General features: G+C 45.3%; 1 long non-coding RNA gene across 1 annotated transcript; it reads left to right on the top strand.

The window, feature by feature from the left end:
- Nucleotides 1-16,242: 16,242 nt before the first annotated feature.
- On the top strand, nt 16,243-27,681 carry LOC146174237 (uncharacterized). The gene is made up of 3 exons (XR_014702130.1): nt 16,243-16,360; nt 25,759-25,840; nt 27,637-27,681. It is a non-coding gene; the product is annotated as an uncharacterized LOC146174237 (long non-coding RNA).
- Nucleotides 27,682-27,907: the final 226 nt, after the last annotated feature.

Genomic DNA, 27,907 nt, shown 5'->3' with positions numbered 1-27,907 from the left:
CTTTTGAGCCGCTCACTAAAGTATTTCATACTCGAGAGAGAAAGGATACGCTTTATCTGGGTCTCCAATCACTGCAGTATTTTCCAGAACGAGGCGGCAGATCTCCTGGCTAAATCAGCTCTTTATGTGTCTGTTTCATGTACTATCCCTTATATTACCATTTTTGGAATGTCCCGTTTTCAGTGTCATCAAAACCTAGCCGCTTCATGCAATGATCCCCTGCTATCTACAGCCGAATGCCAGCATCTCATATACTCATGGAAAGTTCGTTCATGTAAATCCCGGCCTTTTGGGTAACGATGACTCTCATGAGATGCAGGATTCCTGCCTAAATCTTTATTTATGTAGATGCGGGATCAGCCCCACAACCCTTTGTGAGGCTTGCGGTGAGATTGAAAATATTCATCACTTCCTTCTCGTTTGCCGAAGGTTTTCACACCAAAGGAAGGTGCATTTAGAAATTCCAATTGCACTTTTGGTGTTTACGTTGTCGGTCCCGCTTCTACTATTCTTCGGTGCGAGTGCTAAAGGATTCGCGTTTCCTCAAATTCGTCCATACTTACATAACTACATCAAAGCTACGGGCAGATTCCCTTGCTAATTGTATTCCAAATTTACAAACTTCCAAATTTTTGCTTCGTATTTTTTTCTTTCAATCAATTTTGTGATCATAAATTTTATGTTTTTGTTTAGCTGACAATTACATTAATGCACTAATTCAGTTTGTGTAGGACATTTGGCAGTCCACACTGAACCCTAGCCAATCCCCCTTCGTGGGTATGCGCCATATCAAGGCAGAAGAAGAAGAAGAAGAAGTAACTTCAGAAGAAGCAGCAACAGCAAGTCGAAGCAACCGTCGAAGAAAATCACCGAGGTCGTTCCAGGGTCAAGCGTGGAAACGAGAATTTTCGCGCCAGAAACGACTCCTTCCCGAGGCTGGACGAGACTACCGATGGGAGACAGCAGCGCGGCCGGTCGATTTCCCGCTCCAGGGGGCGTTCCGGATCCAGACGAAGCTGGAGATCTAGTTCCAGGGACCCTGAGAACCCGTGGACTAAGAAGCGGAGCCCGAGCAGAGCCGTGAAAATGTAAGCTTCGGGAGTGGAGTTTCCCAGGCAAATGATAAGGACGAGGAGATCAATAAATTAAGGAAAGTAGTTGAGGAGCTTAAAGATATCATTAATAAGCTATTAAAGAGTTGCATAGACCAAAAGAGCAAGCGCGTACTGGGTCCCTCTCCCCCATATATCGCAGCCGAAATTGGCATCGAAACCAACTGACCTGGCCCCTAAGACTGCAACTCCCACGAAGCCTGCGACACCGGAGGAGGAAACTATCATTGTAGAATCGGCTAGACCACCCCCAATGAAACGCAAAGGGGAAGACGCTGATCTATTGGTGGCACTAGAGAAAACATTAGAAAGCAAAATTGAAGCTAAATTTTATTCTTCCATGGCCCAAATTATGGGAGCAATAAATCAAATTCAAAGCCAGATCCAAATCCTTACGAGCGAAGCACAACTGCACAGGGCAGAATTAGTTGCCATCGGAGAATGGCAGCAAAAAGCTGAGGAAAATTTTGATCAGCTCCATAATGGCCAGAGGCGCACCAAATGAGTCTTTGATCTGGAAGTGGAACTATCGCGGCTTCCAACGCAAGCAGGCGTTAGTGCAACAGTACTTGACGCTATTAGATGTGAAACCACTAAGATAGCCCTGCAAGAGACGGGTAAAGCAGAACAACTGTCGGGATATCAATCTTTTTCATGTGACAGAGGTAAGAAATCTCGCTTCACAACGTTGGTTAAAAGGAACATTGCTGCAATCATGCACGAAATCAACTGGAAAGAAATTGAGGCAGTGCTATTGGAAATTCGTACGGGACGAAAAGAGCAAGCAAGCATGTTCCTCTTAAATGTGTATTGTACACCCCAGCAGAGAAAGGTGAGATTCAAGGCCCTCTTTCGCAAAGCGATAATGACAGCAGGAGTAATCCCTTGCTAATAGTCGGTGACTTCATTGCGGCGCACCCGGAATGTGGTTACACTAAACAAGATCCTAAAGGCAGACAGTTATGGGAAGACGCACACGAGCTGGGACTCACTTTTCACACGGACCCTAGTTTTCCATCCAGGGTGGGTAACAGCGTCTGCGTAGACACTTCCCGTGACTTGACATTCTCCAAATATGTGACAGATCTGAAATGGCAAAATTCGGAGCAAAATTTTGTCAGCGACCATTTCATTCTGGCCTCGGTCCTTAAAAATGGAGCAAAGAAACGCCGTGTGTGTCAACCGAGGGTTACGCAATGGGAGCTATTCAGAGAAAAGCTAGGGGAGGCTGTCGCACAAAAGATTACATACATAGAAAAATGAACGCAGGCTCTCATGCGTCACGTTGGACAGGCAACAAAGTCTCTTGAAGGGGACGATTCCCCGAAGATAGCTGATAGCAAACTGCTTCACTTGTGGGAGGTAAAATATGGTATGGAGCGCACATTAAAGAAGCAAAAGTGAAACCGTAAACTTAGAAGGAGAATAGCTAGACATAACAAAGAAATTGAAAATTGTGCGGTCAAATTATGCGAACAAAATTGGTGCAGCAGATGCGGCGAGATGGAAGGGGGCATGGGCCTTTCCAGATCGTGGGGTCTGCTGAGACACCTATAAAATCCGACCAACTCAATCTCCCGATCAGGAATTAGATTATCAAAAGCCAGGCACGCGTTTAAGGGTACAGACGCGGAATTTATGGATGAAAAAATCAACATGCACATTGGCAATACCCATAGTGCCCCCATCCAAGAGTATGACGGAGTTCCCAACGAGGAGGTGGACGCACCCATCACGGAGGCGGAGGTCAGGGCAGAAATATTGGGACTAAAAAGGAAATCGGCCCCGGGCTCTGGCGGGATAACTAAAAAAAATTTAAGAAACCTGGATGATGACTCCTTAAGTGCTCTTACTGAGTATATGCAAAAAATTTGGACTTAAGGCCACCTTCCTCGGCAGTGGAAGTCGGCAAACGTAATTGCAATCCCAAAGCCGGGCAAACCCCTAAAACTAGAAAATCTAAGACCTATTTCTCTAACCTTATGCGTGGGGAAATTGATGGAGGATGTAGTCCAGACACGACTGACGCGCTTTATGGAGAAAAACGACCTGTGGTCGCGTGAGATGGTCGGCTTCCGACCGGGTTGGAGCACGCAGGACGTGATGCTCCAAATCAAATACCACATAATCGACTCGTATTCTAGAGAAGCCAAAGTGATTCTCGGCCTGGACTTGTCAAAAGTTTTTGATAAAGTTAAACACGAAGCGATTCTCCACGGTCTCCAAAAATTGGCGTAGGTGCACGCACATACGAGTACATCAAGGACTTCTTGCCAAACAGAACTGCCTGCATAAAGTTTCAAGATATTCAGTCCCCCACAGTGACGTTAGGGAGAAGGGGAACGCCGCAGAGTTCGGTTCTCTCCCCGCTCATTTTCAACGTGGCAATGAAGGGCCTCCCAGAAGCTCTGATGAGCATAAAGGGGCTGAATTTCAGTATTTATGCGGATGAGATTAATCTCTGTATTAAGCGGGCTAGACTACGCTGCCAGTAGGGGTCTATCAAGCTCCCCGCAAAAATCCTAATTATTCATCTATAACCCAAAGTCAATTCGATGCAAGCGCAGCTGGACATTTGACATTAAAGTAGAAGGGAAACCAGTTCCAAAATTAGATCAAATCGGAATCTTAGGACTATTCATTAGGCACAATGAATATAATGATGGAACAATCAAAAAGCGAGAGGGATTCGCCACCCAAGCCCAGGCATAATTAGAAGGATCGCGTTGAAAGGACGAGGCCTGAAGTAAAGAAGCTTGGTTAAACTAACCCAAGCTTACGTAATAAGTCGCGTGAGCTATGCCACGCCGTTCTTAAATATCAGGTCAGAGGAGAAGAAGAAATTAGACTCTCTCATTCGACGGAGCATAAAGAGGGCCCTAGGCTTATCAATTACCACATCCACAGAGAAGCTCCTTTCTATGGGAGTGCACAATAGCTGGGACGAAATAGCGGAGACTATCAATTTCGCAGCTGGAAAGATTAAGTCGAACTACCACGGGCAGAACTATACTCGAAATGGTAGGCCTGCAGACAGATAGGGAACTAAGAGAAAAATCGCGTATCCCACAGGACTGCCGAGAAAATATAATCATTCCCCCTCCCCCGTAACATGCATCCCATATTCAACACAGAGAGGATGGAGAAGAGACCAGAAACACTAACCAGACGCTTCGATTTGATGGACAGCAAGTAAGTGGCGTACGTGGATGCGGCAAGTGACAAAACGGGGGCCGCGATCGCTTCTATGGTCGACGGCCGAGGTGCCCTGGTATTAGCCGCCACCATTAGATGCCGCAGCGCCGAAACGGCTGAAGAAGTTGCAATAACGCTCGCTTGCGTCGGAGCGCAAGCCAATTTCATAATGAGCGATAGCAAATCGGCTATTTGGAATTTCAGAAAGGGTAGGGTCTCGCCGGAAACGGCAAGGATTCTGGCCGCCTAATTTCACCTAATTTGAACAACTGCATACACGTCCGTTCCTGGCAACGAAGCGGCCCACGAGTTAGCCCGAGCTCTCTACTTCCGGGTAACTGTGGAGCCACCCGACTGCCGGAACATGGACGAGCGTCTGCAAAATTATACGGAGATTCTTCAAAATTACAGGTTGAGCAGAAGACTGGTGCCACCGCCGGATAAAAGTCTAAACAATAGGAAGGCAGTCGCATGGCGGCGCCTGCAAGCTGGAAACGTTGTAAACCCGGCCTGCGCGTATTATGTCCAGATGGACGCTACAAAAAAAAAAAACGAAAAATGAAGCACTGTGGGGAGAGAGGGACCCTTGACCATATAATCTGGAAATGTGCTAGCTCCCCAGGGGCTAAAACAAGTATGAATATTAGCGAAGCCTGGGAAGCCCTGCTGCGGAGCGAGGTCCCTGCTCCACAGCAACAAGATATCCGCCTGGCGGAAGAAGCCCGAAGAGCCAAGACTTCTTTGCCTGCTTGTGATCGCGGAGGTCTCGGCTCCCCTACCTTAGTCTTGCTTGCCGGGGCGGGCTGGGGTGCCTCCTTATCTGGTATAAAAATAAAGTTATCACATCATATCATGCTTATACGATGCTGATCCCGCCAGGCGTTCGATCAAGGCATCCTTGCGGCGCCTTTCATTTGCCGCTTTCTCGAACGCTGCACCACACAGCAAACTCAGATACACCCAGATATCTAGGAGGGATTAGTACAGCGGGCATCACTGGCGTTTGAAATTGATTAACAAGACAGAAAATGTGCAGTATCTGCGACAATTCTCCGCGGACACATGTACCACGCCGTAAAAGAATGGAGGAAGGTGAGAGTGAAAGAAGAGAGGGAGATAGAGGTGTGTAGTGGAGGTCTACGATCCATCGCTCTAAATTGAATTTCGTCCTTTAGTGGCCCAATGTGTCCTCTCGAATTATTTTGTTATCGTTCGTATATTCCCCTGAAGCTGTTCTCTTCAAGTCAACAAGCAGGAACATAAAGAAGCTGATAATTTGCACTGCACGGAATAAGGTATTCGTATTTCGTATTTAACATTTCGTATGTTAACATATTTTTCTTACAGCAATACTCGCCGTCGTAAGGAATCAAGCATTGTGTGTCGTAAAAATATTTTCGGTTGGGGCTTCAAGAAAATAAAGAAAAAAAAACAATTCTCGACCTTCTGCTATCAAGAAGGTAAGCATAATTTATGGCAGAATAATATTCTCTAGTATTTAAAAAAGCGAAGTGCATTGAACGCCGTGTGCGGCGCAGAGAAAGGCATGACAGCAAGCTCAAGGTTGTAGCAATATTATTTTAGGGAGTAAACCACAAGAGCAGACCACTTCGTGACTGACGCTCCACACGTGCGCACAATTGACCAGCACATCGTCACACTGAATTCTTCCTCCAGGCTGCTGCACAGGACGGCGAAGGAAAGCAGTTCATGTGCGTGCAGAGTTCATTGTAGTACAACGACAAGAGACACAGAACGGTACGGTGCGAGATATTACTGTGTAAAATATAAAGTTCGCTTGGGTGATCCGTCGAGTTAGCGGCAGCGCGAATACAAGTTCGTTGAAGAAAAGCGCATAGGAACAATGTGGTTCTCAGGTAAACGAGAAAGCCGGGCCGGCCATTTCATCATCACTGGAGCCAACGATGGCGGTTGTCGCCACTCAGAGAAAGTTTCTTGGGAAGGGCCCGGCACACGGAACAACGATGAGTTAGATATTGACCTAAACCAGAGCGGTCAAAGCTAGACGATGAACATAGAAACAAAGTGTATTTGGAGTTGCTCGGCGGTGGCAATGTTACTCAAAGATGACTTGTACTATGAAGGAAAAAAACTAAGGAGGGAGCACGCGGCAGTACCCTAGAAGTCTAGTCATAAAAAACAAAAGGGAGCGAGTGAGACTTACGTGCTTGACCACGAGATAGGGTGCGGTAATATCTACTACCGCTAGGCGCGCGCGCATGGGTCAGGTCCCATGCTCGCCACAGGAGGTAGCCGCGCGCACCTACGCCAGGGCAGGTGCGTGCACTAGAACATACCGACAACAACACATTAGGGAGCGACTCGGAGTGCGAAAAAACGTGGTAGGGAGCGGCGTTCTCGGCACTCGGCTTGGGAAGGTTGGCCACGCGACATCATGCGCCCCCCCTTAGTGTTTTTTTACCTCCATGGCTTGCACTAGCAGCCTTGCCTAGTAAAAAACCCTATGTGTCACAACATCATGCAGATTTCTCATACTAAACTCGTACAAATCTCATATGTCATAGAAATATCATTCCAAGTATGAGAAACATGTCATATTGTTGAGATTTGTATGAGAAATTTGTATGAGGTTATTGTGACTCATACGGTTTTCTTGCTAGGGTTGCGATAGTAAAATGCGCAGGAACGGGTCGGCGCTACCGCTCGAGGTTATACGATCCGTTCAAACACTCGCACGCCTAGCCTTCTCTCACTCCTTTTCGCGTGTGATTTTATTACAACACGCCGCACCGCGCTATCCTACATCGCGTGTTCTCCGCTCAAGCAAAGCCCGCAGACCTATGCTTCCTCACGCTTTCACGCCGTCAACCCCGGAAATGCCCCGGTGCTTGTCCTCTCACTTTTTCGCCTGCCGTTTGGCCTCGCCGCAGTATTAATTTCGCCTGACCTTTTTCGGACCACTGAATATCCTCACCACCCCTACTGAAAAATCCTGTATAAAATTCGTACAGGAAATCGTATACAGGTTTACTGTGCAGGATCTGGGCTACAGGTTTGGAGGCTATTTCAGCAAATTCCTGTACTGTCCTGGAAAGTCCGGAATGAAACCGCGCGGAGCTCTGATACCGGAATGGCCTGTATGGTTGATGGGCCTCGTTTCCGGAAAGAAACGCCTCGCTAGGGTGGAAAAAGCATGCAACAATATAAAACAAAATGACTACATTAAAAAAAATAAATAAATAAAATGAAAAAAAGAAAAGAATTTTACTACCGAATTTGGAATCGAACCTCGGTCCTTAAGGCATTCAGACAGGCACCTTAACACTACTCTACGGCGGGTTATGGTTATAGCGGGTATTATTCAGTATACGTAGCTACTTTTGCTCTTTTGTAATTTTATATTTTCCTTGGCGGTAGAATTTGTGGCCGTAATTCACCGATCGCCCTTTAAACACGCTGAATATCTTTGCAGGCTATCACGAGGGTTCACAAATGTGCCGTATCTTTAAAATGCGTCGCTTTATGGAAGGCAAACCTCAAGATATCATAAATTACTAGTGCTGATGTGTTTTTCATCGTCTACGAACGCTTGTAAGTTTTCTTACATACAGAGATATCCGGTGCACTAATACTTGTAATACTGGGCGTTTTAGCTTCACGTGCTACCAGCGGAACATCGATGTCAATGAATACACTTCCGAATGAGCGGTTTCAATATGTAAACATTCGAGAACGCATCGCCCGGTGTGCGGCTATCTGCGCATCTTTCGATGGTCAGCGACGTTTGTTTATTTTTTCTCGAACAGTTTTTTGTCATCGCTAGAGAAACGATACATTCGTGCTTCTACTTTCGTGTTGTAGGCGGCAGATCTTCAGTCGCAGATATGAAGACGCACCGCAAGATCGTACGAGCTGCAGCGACTGTTGTACGCGCAAAAGCGACGCGACGCGCGTATATGCTTGCTAGCGCACACTTCGACGGCTTCGCATTTTCGAGGTATTTGGGAAACGAAGCGTGCCCTTTATATAGAGAACGGTTGTATAATATGTTTGGTATCATGCTTATTTAGTGCGCTGGCGTGTCCGGCATGGTCATTCTGGTTGAGCTCCGTCGATCGGCCCGGCTTCTGTTCAGAAGCGGAATACTCTGCCCGGTATCAGTTCGAGAAATGACGCGTTCGTCCGGTTTCTGCTTATTTGATACAGGCTGAACACTACATAACACCGCTACATTTGAAAAAAAAGAAAAGAAGAAAAGAAAAAGAAACAAAAAGAAAATAGAAAAATAATTTACACGTGATTCGAGCTTCGGTGTTTTCAGACAGCAAGCACGCACTTTAGCCACTACACCACGGCAGGAGACAGTGACGGTGGTTATATATCTGCTTATGTAGTCGAGATTGCTCTTTTGTAGTTTGTGTATTTCTGTGGGGTGTAGAATTTGTGGTGGTAATTGAACGATGGCCCTTTAAACACGCTGCATCTTTTTCCTGGCTATCACGAAGGGTTATCCGTGTCCCGAATTTTTACACTGTATCGCTTTCTTGCTGACGAACCTCCGAATGTCACAATTTACCAGTGCTGATGTGTTTTGTCATCTCATCCGAACACATGCAATTTTTGCTACATATAGATATATGCTGTGCACCAACACTTGAAATACTGCTTGTTTTAGCTTCACCTGCTGCCAGCGGAGCCGCGACGTCAATGAATTTACTTCTGACCAAGTGTTTTGCTTGCGTAAACACCCGAGGGAGCGACTCCTGATGTCCGGCTGACCTGTGCATATTTCGATAGTCAGCGATGTTTCATTTATTCTCGAGCGTATTTTATCCGCGCTAATGAAACGCTACGTTCTTGCTTCCACTTTCGCGTTGAAGGTGGCAGATCTTCAGTCGCAGATTATGAAGATGCACCGCAAGATCGTACAAGCTGCAGCGACTGTTGGCCACGCAAAAACAAAACGCGATGCATGTATGTACTTGCTAGCGCACACATCCACGGCTTCATATCTTCTAGGTATGTACGAAACAACGCGTACTCCACATATACAGAAAAGTTTTAACGTATATTATGTATGGTTTCTTGCTCATTTAGCGTGAAGGCATGTTCCGACGTGGTCATCCTGGCTGAGCTTCACGATCAGCCCGAATTGTACTGAGAAGCGGAAATACTCTGCCCCGTATCAGTTTCATTCATATAGGATTTGTCCGGTTTATGTTAAACCGGACATGACCTGTCCTGTATATGAGCATAATACAGGACTGGTGCGCCATGTTTCATATCCATACCGGACTGGCATGTCATGTATAAGATGCAAACTGGAAATGGTCTGCCCTGTGTTAACTCGATACCAGTCTGGATCGTCCGGATTGAGATTCATACCGGACATGACCTGTCTGATTTAAACCCGTTTAAGCTTCATACAGGACTGGTCCGCCCTGTTTCATATCCATACCGGACTGGGATGTCATGTATAAGATCCATACTGGAAGTGGTCTGCCCTGTATTAACTCGATACCAGATTGTATTGTCCGGATTGAAATTCATATCGGACATGACCTTTCCGATATAAACCCGTTTAAGCTTCATACATGTGTGGTCACACCGGTATCAATTTATACGGGATAATACAGGTCCGGTTCAATCCCGTTTGTCGCGATACGGGATTTTTTCACTAGGGACAACACATATAAAAAAAGATATATAATAAAACATATATACGAAACATATGCCAGAGTGTCTGTTGGGCTCAGAAAAACCCGTGTAACGTGGGCGATGAAGAAATATTAAGAACAAACCATATATGTGTTATATTATAGGCGCATTCTGTTTAAATTATCTGCCTCAAACTGTATTATTTATGGATGCCTAAGCGTTTAAGAGCTGGTGGCAAAGAAAATGACTGGTTCGGCATCCATTAGAAACACAAATTTCAGGTCATTAAAACAAAGCAGCTAAATTACAGAGAGTACGATTAGGAGATAATATTTCCGAAATGACCCTACATAATTCTGTAATGTAACTTGGTGCAGTTACCGGTTTCAGAGATTGAGCCCAGGCCTACTGCAGGGCTAATTAGAACTCTGCACATTCTACAAAGGCTTATTGTTTAGTACAACACAGCAGCATGTTCATGAATACTGCACTATATCTTATAATAAAACAGATAATGAGGGAAAGATGCAAAACATGATATTTCGTTTAATTAAGGCTAAGCTTAATTACCTGGAAACTTTTAGCCTTCCATGTATGATTTATTAGTACATACCATGATCTTTTTTCAATTGTACATACCATCATCATCGTCCCGCCGTGCTGGCTCCCGCACTCGCGTGAGTTCGCCATCAGGTTAAACGCTAGCCACCGGATACCTTGCTCGTCATCACAAACTTCCCATCTTTAACTGGTCTTTTTCACAACTGGTGAAGGTGAAACTCGATCCCCTTGCTACCTTGTGTCCTGCCTCTCGCTGGAGCTGCGTTCCAGTCGCCGTTTGGCAACTGCCACCATCGTCATGTCAACCGACAGCAGTCCCGACCCGGCTGGACCCCCTACCTCCACTGCATCTACTGCACCGCCGCCTTTGACTGTGCCCATTATACAACGCGACACGCTCCTGTCCGCTGGTTGTCGCGACGAAAACTTGAATGACTGGATCGACACCTATGAACGCTGCAGTCCCTACAACCGGTAGGACAATGCTTTAAAATTTCTCAACGTTTCTTGATACCTTATTGAGGTCGCCAGGAACTGATTCGTTAACTGCGAGCCCCACACCACTAACTAGCCCACCTTCAAACAGCAGTTCCCACAGCACTTCGCTGACCCGGATGTCCAGACTGAGATCGCCAAGAACATTCTCGCTTCCCGCCTTCAAGGTTCCGATGATTCATATGCGTCTTACATAGAGGTCGTACTTTCTCTTAGCCGGCGTATTAGTCTCACCATGCCCGAACCAGAACTCGTACACCAAGTCTTGAAAGGAATCAATTAAGTGGCTTTTAACATCCTTGTTTCCCGGAATCTTTGAAGCATCTATTCGATTATTACAACCTGCCAACGCATCGACCAGCTACAATCCTCCCGATTGCAGCCCGTCTTCGCTACTGGCCCATCTTCTGCTGAGCTCAATCTACGAGCCCTGATTCCAGCAACCAGCCACGAGGAACTCCGAGCCCTAAGCCCTTTCTGTCGGCACGGATGCGATTATCCTAGCTCGCTTTCTAATGACGCCGGCCTTCGCAACATCGTTAGAAAAGAGTTGGTAGCTATCACCCAACCTGTCGCACCTGACCCTCCTGCACCTCACCCAGCGCCGATTTACACTCACGTCGCTACAGCCCCACCTCTTTTGTCCCCCCAACCTGACAAGCACCGCCATACAACCTCATTAATGCCATGGCAACGACTCAACCTACGCCTCCTTATTACGCACCTTGACACCTCTCCCGTCAAGTTGCTACTATTGTGGGATTCGAAGACATATATCCCGCTTTTGTCGTCGACGCTTCAGAACAAGTGCCGTGGTTACGACGTCTTCAAAAGTGACATACATTTATATTATCAGCGCCGACCTATACCCGGCCCACCTCGCTGATCCTCTCCACCACCGTTATCCTCGTCTCAACAAAGAGGAGCCCATGTATCCCGATGCCAGTCCCCTTCCCATTCCCCATATCGCCGCTTTGTATTTACACTTCTACCACCAACGACTCTCCCTTTCCTTCATGCGAAAAGCTAAGCGATGCCGCTTTCAGAGGTGAAACTGCACTTTGCGAACTTACCAAGAGTCCTCCTCATCGCTCGTACAATATGATTTCTGTTTTAGCTGAAGGATTAGAGGTCGAATCTTTGATTGACACTGGCTATCATTTTTCTTATTCACGTTGATTTGTGTCACCGTTTGCGGAAATTGAGAACACCATATGATGGGCCAGAACTTTGTGGAGCAAGTGACGTCCCTCTGCGTACTTCAGCAAAGTGTACAGTTAGAGTTGTTATAGACGGCTTCTGCCACCATGTGCAGTTTGCTGTGCTTTCACCTTGTGCGCATCTAATGATTATTGGATGGGATATTTGGTCAACCGCTTCAGCGTTATTTCTTGTGGCGACCATGTCATCAAATGACAGACAGTGATTTTTCATCTAACGTTTCTGAACATCTTTCTCTAAGCCGCAGCTGATACTGTATTGCCTCCACAGACCGAAAAACTTCTTACAGTTGTTTCTGAACACATCACTGACGGGGATGTACTCATCGCACCATCTCGTAGTCATCTTGCACGTGGAATCGCCTTCCCATTAAGTATTGCATGGTTCCGCAGCGGATCATCGTAATGGTAACCACGAACACTACCCATGAATCATTCGTGCTGACTAAAGAAACTTCCCTGACATGCATAGTGAATGCTCCGCCTATATCATGACAGTGTTCACCGCCCCGCTGCCTCACTAACGTGATTCATCGCATGTCTCTTTTCCCGTTCTGTCAAAGATAATAAACCCGAATCTCATACCGCACCAACGCCAAGAATTGCTGGAATTGCTTCAAACCCACCAAGCTATTTTTGATGCCACGTCCCAACCACTAGAACGGACTAAAGTTGCACACAACTGCACCTCCACTGAAGGTAACTAGATCGTACGCCGATGGCATTATCTCGATGCTGTACCGGAGCGAAACGTAATTGAAGAAAATGTCAATGACATGCTCCGTCGTGATAATATTCATGCTTCAACAAGGCCGTGGTCCTCTCCAGCAGGATTAGCTAAAAAAAAAGGACGCATCGGTATGATTTTGTGTTGACTATGCGCACTTAACAAAACCACAAAGATGTCTACCCAAGGCCGAGAACTGATGATGCCCTTGACTCTCCCCAAGGATTCAAATATTTCTCGACCTGGACCCCCGCTCAGGTTACTGGCAATTACCTATGCACGAGGACGACAAAGAAAAACCTCTCGGAACTTTGGTGGACTTTACGATTTTAATGTTATGCCCTTCGGCCTTGATAACGCACCAGCGACATTTGAAAGAATGATACCCTACATTGTTGCCTAAAATGGAGAACCTGTTTAAGTTACTAGGGCAACTATGTTATGTTTTCGTCAACTTTTAACGACTATATCATGCACCTGAATGAGGTCCTCACGTATCTTGCTTCAGCGGGCCTGCGGATCAACACCAATAAGTGCCACCTTTACACAAAGAAATTAAAATATTGGGACATCTGGTTAGCCACGACATTTTTTCAGACCCTGAAAAAATCATTGCTGTCTTCAACTTTGCTTGTCCACAGCGAACTGCAGATTTACGCAGTTCCCTCGGCTTGGCGTCCTACTTCCGGCATTTTATAAGGCATCTTGCCACAACGGCTGCTCCACTTCATGAACTACTTAAAGCGCGAAGCGCTTTCCTATGAACTGAACAGTCAGACAGTGATTTTAACGGCCTAAAGCACGGCCTCACATCAGATGCTGCTGTGGGTTACTTCAGCTACAGCACTACAACCAGCCTGCACACTGATGCCAGTGGTTACGGTCTTGGCGCTTTACTTGTGCAGCGCAATGCAACTTCGCGTGAGAGGAGAAAGTGATAGCCTTCGCCAGCCTGACCATGACTCCAGGTGAAAACAAATGCACCATTAGCGAGCAGGACCCAGGTAGCACGAATTTGGCTATTTAGGGGGGGCCCTGGTTGATCCGACGTAGGCAGTACAGGACAGCCCTGGTAGGCTCAATGTGAGTGCTGCAAGAGGGGCCGACATAGGCCTGAAGGGGGCTGTCGACAGAGTCCTGATGGGCCCCACTAGGGACCGATGCAGGCAGCCCTTGCGGGGCTGCCCACATTTTTCCAGCATCGCCAAAGGGCACATCCCGCCAACTCCCCACGATGGTCCTACTTTGGACAGATTCGGGCAGCCGCTCTGGATGAACATTTATTTTTTTTTATTTCGGTTAGCCCCTCAGATAATGGCATAGGACCGATGCGGATTCTATAGCGCAAGCCGCACTTGGGCTTGTTCACGTTATTCTCACAGGGTCCGACGCAGGAAATTGATGGAAAGCCCCTGTTCATGTTTTCGCAATCATGATTTATGCACATAATTAATTATTTTATGCATGTCTGCCCCTTCTAAGCAGCCACAGTATTAAATTTTACAATATTTCATACCATTAATCTAGCCTAAATGACTTCATGTGCATCTTGTTCAGGCTATGGAGAAGTGTGTTCTGAACAGTAATATTGTGCTGAGTGTTGCAGGCTATCCACAGCAGCCACATTAGGAGCAATAGTTATCAATTGGTATGTTTTAGTCTCAGCGCAATTTGCATGAGCGCGAGAACTAAAGCCACGTAATATTTCTTGCCAACTAAACATGGAACAACTGTTATAGAAATCATCTATAATAGTAATATAGGGCAACGTCTAATACAAATAAAGGTTGGAAAGAATCATTACACAATTGTACACACGCCTTCTAGCCCCATTGCGGCCGATGTGGGACCTACAGCGGTTTTGTGTGGGCAGCCCCAATTGGGCTGGATGTTGTTTTTGAACCTAAAGCCCACTTGCTGCTGCACGTGCCTTCAAATTCTCCACAAGGGACCGATTTTGATATCATGCGGGCGAGCCCGCCTTCCAGCCCCATTACGACCCATGTGGGATATAAAGCAATTTTGTTGTGGAAAGCCTCAATATTCAGGTGGGTGTGGCTTTTGAACCTGGAGCCCACCTGCAGTAGCACGTGCCTTCAAATTTCCCACAAGAGACCAATTTCGGTACCTTGTGGGCACGCCCGCCTTCCAGCCCCATTACATCCTAGGGGGATCTACAGCGGTTTAGCTATATCTGCCTCAGTAACCTACAAGGGCCGATTGGGGCAGCATGTGGGCAAGTCCATTTTTTTCGCCCCACTACGGCCGATGTTGGTCCCACAAAGATTTTATGAGGGTGGTCTCATTTCGGATCTATGAGGGCTTTCCCATAAAGAGCCCACGTTTAGGTTGGATTGTCCTTAAGTATCTGACAAAGGACCCTTGCGGACTGGCTGCAGGAATGTGCTTCGCATTTGCCCGAGCAAGCCGCTATTGGACCCATGCAGAAGGAACAGGGGCAAGCCCAGGGCAGGTAATTTTCCACAGCTCCTACTTTTGTCGCCGTTTAAGCCAGGTAACATACTCAGTGCGGCTGGGTTCAGAAAGGTTCCCACCTTCACCGGCCTCCATGCTCCTTTCTTCTTGCCGAGATTCTTATGCTGTTCTCGATATCCGCTTTAAGTATGTAGTACTTGTGACATCGAGAAAAGAGTCTAGACGCTCGTTTCTTGAAATGCGTTCATCCTCGAAGTGAGTTGCAGAAATCGGCCGGAAGGTAATACCCACGGCACTTCTTCCTCTTTGTTTTCACTCACACCTTTGCGACGACGCGATAGCGTAAGCTGCCAGCCAACGTATAAAGCCCTGCCTTAACCGAGCCGTGTGTACGTGCCTGCGTGACCTAGGGACAACGTCAATGCAAGGGACTTGGAACGCTGCTTCTAGTGTTACCCTCCCATATGAGAGGTGAGGCGCGAATCGGCAGCTGCTGCCAAACGTAATGGCAAGTAACGAAAGCATTATGGATAGACAGACGGACATACTGAAAGAATCCGCGAGCATGAGCCATTAAAAATTACCGCCTGAAAAATGTGAAACTAGTGCTGTAAAATGTCTGAAGAATTTTGAGACATTAGGGCAACATGTTGAAAAGATAAACTGCATTTTATTGTCTCGAGGTTGATTGTACAAAAGAAAAATCCATTGTGTCGGTCTTTTGCATTAAGCAGCCAGGGGTTCTCGGCACATACCGTTTGTCAAATTAGGTGCTTAACAATTTTTTTCTTGGTACCGTGATGCGAACTAACGAATATATATGACTGCTACTTTTACGTCACTGCGACCGTATGGAAGGATAGAAAGGAATGTCTAAATACTAAACAGGTGCAGCCAAGGGATTCTGGTTGCCCTTCATATGCCGCTTGCAAAAATATGAAATTCAATCTGAAATCAACGCCGCAGAAAAGCAGGTAACATCTTTTGATGTCTACATTTACCTATTTTGAAACTTCACGTTTTTCGGGGCTCTGTCTCTTGTTGGTGTGTCCATGATGCTGGCAGGTTTGGGGCACAACTGAATATAGGGCTGGCGATAATTCAAGGCGAAAACTTTTGGCCGCTATATATCTACGTGCAGAAGTACAAGAGGGACCGCTTTATATCTACGTGCAGAAGTACAAGAGGGCGTCTGTATTCACCCTCCTATAAAAAATGCATTTCTTAACAAGTCTTTAAAGTATGTCCTTGTCGCGAAATTTTCAGATTGCCTAAATTTCTGCTTGTATTCGCCTTATGTTTTCATAATTGCTAGGATGCGGAATACAATGCGCTCACTTAAGGCGGATATTAAGCACATTCAAAATGTCTGGCTCAAGATAGGTTCTGAATGAAAAACACAGGATTGCCGAGAGCCGAAACTTTCTTCTTTCTCCAAAAGAGAACGGAAGCACATATGTATACACTGAGCTGCGTGCAAGATGTAGACAATTGAAGTAGCCGCCATTTCCAACATCTGTATGCGAATTAACTTAAACGTGAACCAGATTGGTCCCATCTGCCCAAGGTGTCCAAGCGTCCACTCAATTTTATAACTTTACCTTCCTTAGGAGGATAAGTATTTTTCGCGATCTAATTCCTTTCCCTAGATGATTTCCGCCTGCGTCGTGCGCTCCTTCAAAGAAAAAGATATGTCCTCAGCGCAGTCATTTCGGATTCACCTTGAGTAGTAGTAGCAGTAGTATGTGGTTATTTTATTATATCCAAATAGAAGGAAAATGTGTTTGACAGTCCCGGTATCTGCTAGCTGATATATGAAGCACCTGAACTGTTAATAATTATATTCTAAGTGGTATAAGACGTGGCATTCGGTAACTGCTGGGAGGCTTTAGCTTTGTTGTTTCTGATGAGGTTGTTTTATTGCATCAACGCTCTATATGCGTCGCCTCTTTCATCTCATATAGATTTGCATTCTGAAGGTGAGACAGTGAACGGTACGTTTGAGAAGTGCGGAATATCTTTAACTAAAACGGCTTCGTAACTAGCTCCGGATTTACTTTGCTCAGCTACTGCTTTTCTATCCATTATCTCATGTTTTATGGTACACTTGCACACTGCATTTCTGCTCGTTTAGCATGGCGATGCTTCTTGTAATAGACGTGATACGAGCCATTGTTAGCCCTTATGGGCTTCTTCAATCCACCAAAAACCAGGTTTTACACACTGCAGGGGCATGGAAAAAAAAGCTATTGCAGAAACGTTTATGCAAAACATTTACCAAAGGTCAGACAACTTGGGCGTTCTTAATCTTCTTGCCTCTCTACATATGAGATATACCCACACTGGGGTTTGGTCAGGGTTTAGTGTAGGTAAAATAAATTTATATCATCGTGCTTTCTAAAAAAAAGAATGCACGGGAGAAAACATCGTAATCCTCTGCATGCTCCGGCTCAAGGCAAGATACGAAATGCACCAGACCACACTAAGTGATAGCTTATAGTCGGTACTTTCTTAGTATCTATCTGAGGGGAAGAAGAGGGCGAAGTCCAAAACACACACTGAATGAATGGCAGGGTGCTGCTGTTGTCTGCTTCCGTCTGATGCTTGTCGCATCTACCACCACGCCAGTTCACTGGTATGGCCGTTACACGTGGGGACATTGGTAGTTTTGAAGCGTCGCTTAGCTGCCGAGATAAAGCCAAGATCACCGCGTGCTTTCGATGATGTTCAAACAGCTTCGAGGTCAAGTTGGAACTCATGCCAAAATTACTTATGACAGCTGTGTACCATCCAAAAATCAAAAGTAAAGGTCAAAGGTGGCAAGTTGCCTAACGTGTGAGCAGCTGCATGACACATGACCGGTGACGTTAATGTTGAGAACATATAGGTGTTCCGCGCAGCTCGGCCGCTACTACCTCATCACACTAGGTTTTAGAAATTCATGAATATGTATTTTTAGAAAGTATAACTTCTCTAGTTAGAACAAGACAGCTGCATTTTTAGCCTTTTCTCTGTCCGTCTGTGCTTTAGCGCGGAATTTTTGTCTATGAATCTAAAGAATGTTACACTTGCGCGTATGGACACACAATTTAGCGTTCATATTCTGGTGTAGAACTCTTTTTATTTTAGATACCCTTTTGGATACTCCGTTCGATGCAGCTTGAGTGTTAATAGTGATCATCAGCATTACTATACCCACTGCAGGGCGAAGTCCCCTCCCATATTCCTCCAATTAACTCTGTCCTGTGCTAGCTGCGTCCACTTGACCCTTTAACTTCTTAACCTCCTCCGCCGACCTAACTTTCTGCCGCCCCCTGCTACTCTTTTCTTCCCTTGGAATTTAGTTTGTTACCCTAAACGACCATCGGTTATCCTCTCTTCGCACTACATGTCCTGGCCATGCCCATTTCTTCCTTATTTCCACTACAATGTCAGTAACTTGAAATATTTCTCTGACCCACTCTGCACGCTTCCTATCTTTTAACGTTACGCCTATCATTTTTTCGTTCATAATCCTCTGCGTTGCCCACAACTTAAATAGAACTCCTTTCGTTAGCCTCCACATTTCTGCCCAATAGGTAAGTACAGGTAAGAGGCAGCTGTTGTATACTTCCCTCTTGAGCGATATGGTAAGCTGCTAGTCATATTCTTCAAATGCTTGCCAAATGTGCTTCATCCCAAGCTTATTCTCCATGTTTTTCCCTCTCATGGTCCGGATCTGCGGTTACTACTTGTCCTAAGAAGACATATTCGCCTACTACTTCCAGGGCTTCGCTACCTAATGTAAACGGCTGTTCCTTCCCGAAGCTCTTGAACACTATCATAGTCTTCTGCATATTGATTTTCAAGCCTACCTTTCTACTTGTCCTGTCTGGGTCATCAATAATTCATTGCAATTCACTCCCAGTTACTTAGGAAGGCCATGTCATCATAAAATCACATATTACTGAGGTATTCTCCATCTACCCTTCTCCCTAATTTCTCCCATTCTAAGTCTCTGAATACATCACCTAAGCAAGCTGTAAATAGTACTAGGGAGATCGTGTCTCCTTGACTAACACCTTTATTTTTTGGCATTTTGTTACCTTAATAATGGAGAACTATGTTTGCTCTGCGGCCAATGTATGTATCTATCTTCCAGTACTTTCATTTGCGGCTTCAAAACACACTGATTTCGCAATGGCTGCATGAGCGCCGTGGCCTCAACTGAGTGCATGCTTTTTCGTTATCAGGGAATGCTGTGATAAGTGCTGGTTATATTCCGAGTATTTTTTATCACCTGGTTGATGGTACGGATATGATCGATGGTAGAGTAGCTTAAAATACCTTTGCAAAAACCTGCTTGAGCGTTTGCTTGATTGAAGTGTAAGGGTGTCTTGGTTCTGTCAGCTATTACTTCAGTAAATATTTTATACCTAACAGAGCGTAGGCTGATTGCTCTGTAAATTATCATGTCCACAGGTTCCACTTTTTTATGAATTAAGATAATGTTTGCATTCTTCTGTAGTTGCCGGTACCGTCGATCCGTCGATGACACCACGCATGCGTATACAGGGTGGCCAGTTTTCCTAGCACGATATGCCCGCCGTCGTTCAATAAATTTACAGTTACCTGACCCATTCTCAAACTCGTCTTTCGTCACTGGCGGAACATCTGACTGCTTTTCCTACTTCCAATTCATTGTTGTCTTGACTACTTTGGCTACTGCAGACATCATTACAGAACTTTTTGGCTACTTTTACTGTCTTGTCCCTATTCTTAATGACATTGCCCGTTTCGTACTTAGCACTCAGATCGAATTTTCGCCGATGCCCAATTTCTCTTTCACCGATTTAAGGCTTCCCGCCGCGGCGGTGCAGTGGTAACACGCCCAACTATTGTGCCAGAGCACCCGGGTTTGATCCAGACCGTGGCGACTGCGTTTTGATGGAGGCGAAACGAAGAGGCGTGCGTGTGCTGTAGGAAGACGGAAACGAAAATGCACGGGCTTGCTACTGGCTCTGTAGCTGAGCCACCTCCGCTGCTTCGTGCGCACAGAAGAGAAAATAGAGAAGAAAGAAAAAGAAGAAGCAAAGAAAGATGCGCGCCGCTACAACAGCCTTCGTACACCACATAAGCGGTGGCGCATGCAATGACGGCCTAGAACAGATAAAAATTGCCCACGATTACGTTACTTCCTCCCCTTCATGGATCACTGCCTTGTCGTGGCGGAGGGGCTTGCGAAACTCGATGAAGTCGTGAGCTCTGCTGTGTAGGGCCACCCAAGATAGACAGGTCACGGCAGAAAGTTCTGACAAAATGTGATTCACTGGAGAAGGTAATTGCAACCCACTCCAGTATTTCCTGCCAAGAAAACCCTATGGCCAGTCACAATACCAATAAAGATAGGGCACGGCAGATGAGCCCCGAGGTTGGAAGGCGTCCCACATGTGACTGGGGATGAACAAAGGGCGATTCCTAGTAGCTCCAGGACGAATGAAGCGGCTGGGCTAAGCCAAAAGGACGTTCAGTTGTGGATGTGTCGGGAAGCGACCGGAAAATCCGATGTTGCAAGGTGATATATCACATAGCAACATAAATTGTAAGATCTCTGACGCAAGGTAAACTGGATGCCGTCAAGCGAGAAATGGACAGATTGGACATTGATATCTTGTGTATCAGCGAGATCAAGTGGACCGGAATGGGAGAATTTAACTCCGGCGACCACTTTGTCTTTTATTGTGAGCACGAATCTAAGAGAAGGAATGGGGTCGCTTTCACAGTAAACAGAAGAATGGGCAATGCAGTGCCAAGATACAACCCCAAAAACGACCGAATGATTTCACTTCGGATCCAAGGTTACCCTTTCAACATAACAGATATCCAAATCTATGCACCGACCACTACTGCTGAAGAAGCTGACGTTGAGAGATTTTATGCGGACCTACAATGCCTTTTAGACCGCGCCCCATCATCAGACGTCCTTTTTCTCATAGGAGACTGGAATGCTAAAGGTCGGGAGTGAAGAAATATCCGGAAGTACAGGCAAGTTAAGTCTTGGCGAGCCAAATGAAGCTGGCAGAGGCTAGTAGAGTTTTGTCAAGAAAACAACCTTACCATAGCGAATACTCATTTTCAACAGCACAAGAGGTGCCTGTACACATGGATTCCACCGGACGGTCTGTACAGGAATCAGATCGATTATATTCTTTGCCGGCAGAGATGGAGAAGCGCTATACAAGCAGTAAAAACAAGGCCTGGGGCCGATTGTAGCACCGATCATCAGCTTCTTGTTGCCAAAATTAAGCTTCGATTGAGAAAAACGCAGAAAACTAGAAGGCCTTTCAGGTATGATCGGAGTCAAATTCCATTAGAATATGCTGTGGAAGTGAGGAATCGATTTCAAGAATTAGATCTAGAAGACAGAGAGCCCGAAGAGATGTGGACTGATGTTCGTGATATAATACAAGAAGTGGCTACTAAGGTAGTTCCAAAGCAAAAGAAATGCAAGAAAGAAAACTGGTTATCTGAAGAGGCTTTGCAAATAGCTGAGGAAAGGAGGATGGCAAAAGTTATGGGGGAAATAGAAAGATACAAGGTTCTCAATGCGGATTTTCAGAAAATAGCAAGGAGAGATAAGAATGCCTTCCTGAACATACAGTGCCAAGCAGTTGAGGACAACAGCCCCTTAAGGAACACAAGACCTCTGTATAAGACAATCAAAGATATCAAAGGAAGCTTCTGTGCTAAGCTGGGCGTGATAAAGGACAAACGAGGCAAGGACCTCAATGAAGCCTCAGAGATAAAGAAGAGGTGGCAGGAATACACAGAAGAACTGTACAAGGACCCGAATGTGCAAACCCAACATAAGACGGTTGTGATTACTGATCTCGAGCCGGGCATCCTGAAGAGTGAAGTTGAATGGGCCTTAGCCAGCCTTGCTAAGAACAAAGCTAGCGGAATTGATGGCATTCCAGCCGAGTTGCTTCAAAACCTCAACCATGATGCTGTTAACATTCCGACTACATTATGTCAAAAAATTTGGACAACACTGCAGTGGCCACAGGATTAGAGGAGGTCAGTTTACATCCCCATTCCAAAGAAAGGCAGTGCCAAAGATTGTTCCAACTACCGCACGATTGCGCTTATTTCGCATTCTAGCAAGGTGATGATGAAAATCCTCCAAGGTAGGCTGCAGCAGTATGTGGATCGGGAGCTTCCGGACGTGCAAGCTGGGTTTCGCAAGGGCAGAGGAACTAGAGACCAAATTGCCAAACTTCGCTGGATCATGAAAAAAAGCAAGAGAGTTCTAGAAACCCATCTACTTCTGCTTTATTGATTATGCGAAAGCGTTTGACTGCGTAGATCACAGCAGATTGTGCCAAGCTATCCAAGAGATGGGAGTTCCAATTCACCTCATCTGTCTCCTCAGGAACCTGTATGAAGGACAAGAGGCCACAGTCAGAACTGGGCATGGTCTTACTGATCGGTTTCTGATTGAGAAAGGAGGGAGGCAAGGCTGTATACTGTCGCCCTGCCTATTTAACCTATATGCAGAGTGCATCATGAGGAAGGCCGGTGTGGACGAGTCTTCAGATGGAGTGAAGATTGCTGGAAAACTTATCAAAAACCTTGGATATGCGGATGATACCACTTTAATGGCAGAAAGTGAAGTGGAACTCAAGAGACTTCTGATGCGCGTACACGAAGAGAGTGAGAAGTTTGGGCTTAAACTGAACATTAAAAAGACAGAGATCATGGCATCTTGTCCTATCAAGTCCTGGAGCATCAATGGACAAGGCGTGGAAGCTGTGACAGATTTCCTCTTCTTGGGCTCCAAGATTACCTCGGAAGGAGACTGCAGCCATGAAATTAGGAAACGCCTGCGTCTAGGAAAGAGAGCAATTGTTAGCCTTGACCACCTAGTAAAGAGCAGAGACATTAGTCTGCCAACCAAGATCCGTATAACTCGTGCTAAGGTCTTTCCAGTTGTGATGTATGGATGTGAGAGTTGGACTGTGAAAAAGGCTGACCGCCGAAGAATTGACGCGTTTGAATTGTGGTGCTGGCGAAGACTATTGAGAGTTCCTTGGACTGCTAGAAGATCAAATCATTCGATATTGTCGACCATAAACCCTGACTGCTCTTTGGAGGGTCAAATTCTAAAGTTAAAACTCAGCTACTTTGGTCATCTGATGAGAAGAGAGGAGTCGCTGGAGAAAGATTTGATGTTGGGAAAGGTTGGGGGTCACCGGAGAAGGGGTAGGCAGCGAACGTGATGGTTAGATGGCATCCTCGAGGCACTGCAGATGAAGTTATGTGATGTTAGGAAGATAGTGAGGGACCGGAAAGCGTGGCGTGACATGGTCCATAGGTTCACGAAGAGTCGGGCACGACTGATTGACTGAACTTAACTGACGATACTTCCTAATGCAAAATTTGAGCGCAGCTTATCAGCTCCTTCACGTTTTCGATAGATTGAGTCGAAGATTTATAGCAAGACACGTTTGTACAATTACAGAACACTTTATTTTAATTTTTCACAAGTATTTCATCAGAAACACTCCACTAACAGTTCCTGGCTGTCATGAAAGAAGCTTTGTGGTCGGAGAAAAGAAGAGAGCAATTGATTTATCGGTAGGTTGCGGGAAGCAGCTCGTGGGCCCGTAGGAACATTCCGCGACAAACACACAGCAGCCACAAATTGATGCCGCTGCCGCCGCTAGCGAGGAAAGCGAGTGAGAACGGGATGCATGCACCGTAATGCGGTGACAGCGAGCCCGCGTTTCTGCAACCGGAGAGCCCCCTCGCTGCCACATAGGAAGAGGGGGACCCCCTCCTCTTTCTGCATGGTGGCAAGGGTGTCCGATGCAGTCAGCTTGTCTTGACGCGCTAGCGGCGGTAGCGGCATCAGTCAGTCGCTGCTAGCGCTGCCTCTGGCGACCCCCTCTCCCCCTTTCCTTTCCTCGTGTTCTCCGGTTGCTGCGCGGGCTCGCCCCCATCGTTCGCCGCTTAGTGTACCTCCCTCCCCACTTGCTGCGAGGTTCCGGTTGCCGAGGCGCCGACTCGAACTGGAGGGATGAAAAGGGGTCGGAGCTGGTTACGAGGCCGAGGTGGTCGACGCCGACGCCGACGACGAAGACGACGCGAAACGCAGGAACGGGCTCCAAACAGCTGCGCTTTTAAAATTCGGTGGCTAGATATCCCCGGCCGCAAACTGCGTTGACCTGCCGTCGCAGCGCTGTAGGATTAGGAATTGCAACCCTTTACCACCTCCGCCAGGTAGTCGAAATTACTCCGTAGCCCTCTACTCCGGCTCCCCTTTCTCTCTTTAAACTTTCTCTTCCACCTTCCTCCCTTCTCTTACACCGCGATTCAGTTGTTCACAGAGACAAGTGTAACAGATACAGCGTCTTTCCTTTACTCTGAACCAATAATAATAATAATAATAATAATAATAATAATAATAATAATAATAATAATAATAATAATAATAATAATAATAATAATAATAATAATAATAATAATAATAATAATAATAATAATAATAATAATAATATTATTATTATTATTATTATTATTATTATTATTATTATTATTATTATTATTATTATTATTATTATTATTATTATTATTATTATTATTATTATTTACGGCTTCCCTGTTCCTTACAGCATGGTAAGTTTTCTTCATGGTATACGGCTTTATATCGGCCACTTTGCGCTTATTGATTAGCTTTGATATCTCTGCGAATTCTATCTGGTCTTTTGGATTCACGTGCAACAATGTGAATCATATCACATTAAAATGACCGCCTAGACAAAGGATAGCAAATGCCATTTGGTTTCAAATTAGCAATATGGTGTTCCCGGTACAAAAGAATGCGCAGAAACTGGTTTTTACGAAGCTGTAAGGGCAGCTGATTAATTCAACCTACAACGCTTCGCAACTGCTTGCCCTTTTTTTTAAACCAACTGAAAAAGTTATGATGTCTGCTGCTGCAAATCAGACATTATTCAAATCTAGTCATACCAGAGGCAATCAGAAGCATGTTCACAACAAAACTGCATCTTGTAATTACCTCATTGTGAACAAAACCTAAAATGTAACCGGCTGCCCCAGCTACACCAACTCCCTAACCAACACACATTTTTGTCACATCACGGAGAAAGCTCGCCTTTTTTTCTTATTGACTGCTCACTTTGCACTCTCTACATAAATCTTTAAGTATGAGAAATAATTGAAAAATGTCAAATGGGGCATACTATTTGGCCGTCTAAAGAACGAAAATAACTTTGTCCTTGTTTTCATTTGACATTCTTTGAAAATATTCAAGAAAACTGAACAGAGATCTCCTATTTGAATGCATAAAATTTTCTATCTATATTTCCAGGCTGGTAGACCTCAAGATGAAACAATATCGGGTAGCATTCATCCTTTTTCTTATGGCATGCAGATATATCAATACGTGTGAGGTATGCTTATATTCCTTGTCATTCTATTTTCCTATCTACAAGATGACATTATTTAAAGTACTGCGGCTACCGCTTTAAAACATTGAGGTCCGATTTGTTTTTATTAGCGTACGCTCCAGTAGCAATGAAATATGCATTTATTTAAAAACTTCAATAATTACGCAGTATATTCCGGGTTCAGGCTTTTTGAAAATTTATGCAAATCGGTCAGCGGTATTAGCAATTATAAAACCAATGAACATGTTACAAATAAAGCACAATGTTTATATAGTACAAATATAAAATTATTTTGATAGCTTCAGCACCGATGCAGTTCTCCTTTAACGTGCCGAAGCTGCATTTAAAAGTTTCAGTACAAATTTCGCTAGATACATAGGTAGACAAATACATTGAGAGGAGAAAGAAAGACCGGTATGCTAACCAGACAGCCTTTCCGTTGGCTATCCTGCACTGGGGAAAAGGACAAGAGGATTAAAGTGGGACGATAAAGAGGATTGCCTTGTAGGCCTTGAAGGTATTCGACTGTTGTGACCACGGAACAGGGATCTTATGCAGCGTTGAAGGAAACTTTACGTGATATATAAAAAAAACTCTTCTCATTATTAGCAGCTCGAATCGGTTTTTGCGGTTTAACGTCTCAAATCGACTGAGGCTATAAGCGCCGCCGTAGTGGAGGGCTCCAACAATTTAGACCACCTGCGGTACTTATTGTGTACTGACATCGCACAGGACATCGCCTTCTATAAAAAGCACCCGTCACAGCCGGATTCGATCCCGCATCATTAGACACAGCAGTGAGAGTCCTAACCACTGCACCACCACGGCAGGGCTCATGATTTATAGTTTGTATTTTGGAGACTACCGCAATATAATGCTTAGGCATTACGTCGTTATTGGGCAGGTCAATTTAGAATGATTTTTTATTATATTTCCAAGTGGTGGGTAGAATGACAAAAGGTAGCGAATGAGGAGACAGCCGTTGTGCTTAAATGACCTCTTTATGGTTAACTTGCACCCGCTAATAACCAATCGAATGGGTGGCGGCGAGAACAGAAAGCGTGCTGGGCGGCCGTCGAACTATGTATATCCTCTGCTTTAGGCAGCTTTGAATTTAAACTCTGTGAAGAAACATCTCGGTATAATGGCCAAAGGTACGAGTAGAACCTGGAACAACGCGGCAACACATGCAATCATTCCAAAAACATCTGGGCGCTTGCTGCACTTCACAGAGAAATATGCATCCCGCCTGTGCAACACTTAGCGAAAAAAAAAACAAATATCCTAAGCTTTCTTCATAGGATAACTGCAACGTATTCAATAAATTAATCAATTATTCAATCGATTTATTTCCAGCCTCCTTTACAAAGAAACTCAGGGCTGCAAGAAAAAGCAGTCATTACGGCCGCTTGATAAGCCTTACCTCCCCTACAAAGAGGCAGATTTGTATCGACTGAAATGGCGAGATTAATGTAAACTTGTTGTACCACACGGAAGGTACAGAAGGTAATAAAGTAATAACTCCCCATGCTTGCTGAGAGTTGTTGAAAGCAGCAAAGAATTAAATGGTGCCTGGCATGTAAGCAAAAAAAAATCATTTTATAAATCAAAGATTTAAGAAAACGGTTTATACTCTTGGTTTGTTGACTGTAAAACAGAGCCGTGAAGCGTTATTCGTTTCAAATTTTAATATAGGAACTTGCTGCAACTGAAATGTTCTTTAATAATGGGAGCACGCTTGACCAATAGCGGCTGACGTGTTCTGAAAGGCAGTAATGATTGTATTTTGGGCTCTGCAGGCGTCCGCTTGCTCAAAGAACGAGGTCAAGGTCAAATGCACGGGAAATGAATATCCGGAGAACATATGTCCAGACATTAAAAAAAGAAGGCCTTGTTCGCCGGGGGACGAAGTGTGCGTGTGTCCAAGCGACAAGTGGAGGCAGCCAGGGACTCATAACTGCGTGTATTCTGATCAATGCTGCGGAGGTAGAATGTGCGGCGCCGGACATTGTCCGCTAGCATGCGGCTACAGCAGTTAATTATGCAGTACTCTTTATATAATAAATCTCA

Source organism: Amblyomma maculatum, chromosome 11, assembly GCF_055883805.1.
Source record: "Amblyomma maculatum isolate TAMU_Amacu chromosome 11, ASM5588380v1, whole genome shotgun sequence".
Taxonomy (NCBI): Eukaryota; Metazoa; Arthropoda; class Arachnida; order Ixodida; family Ixodidae; genus Amblyomma; species Amblyomma maculatum.
This window is presented reverse-complemented; position numbering and strand designations above follow the sequence as displayed.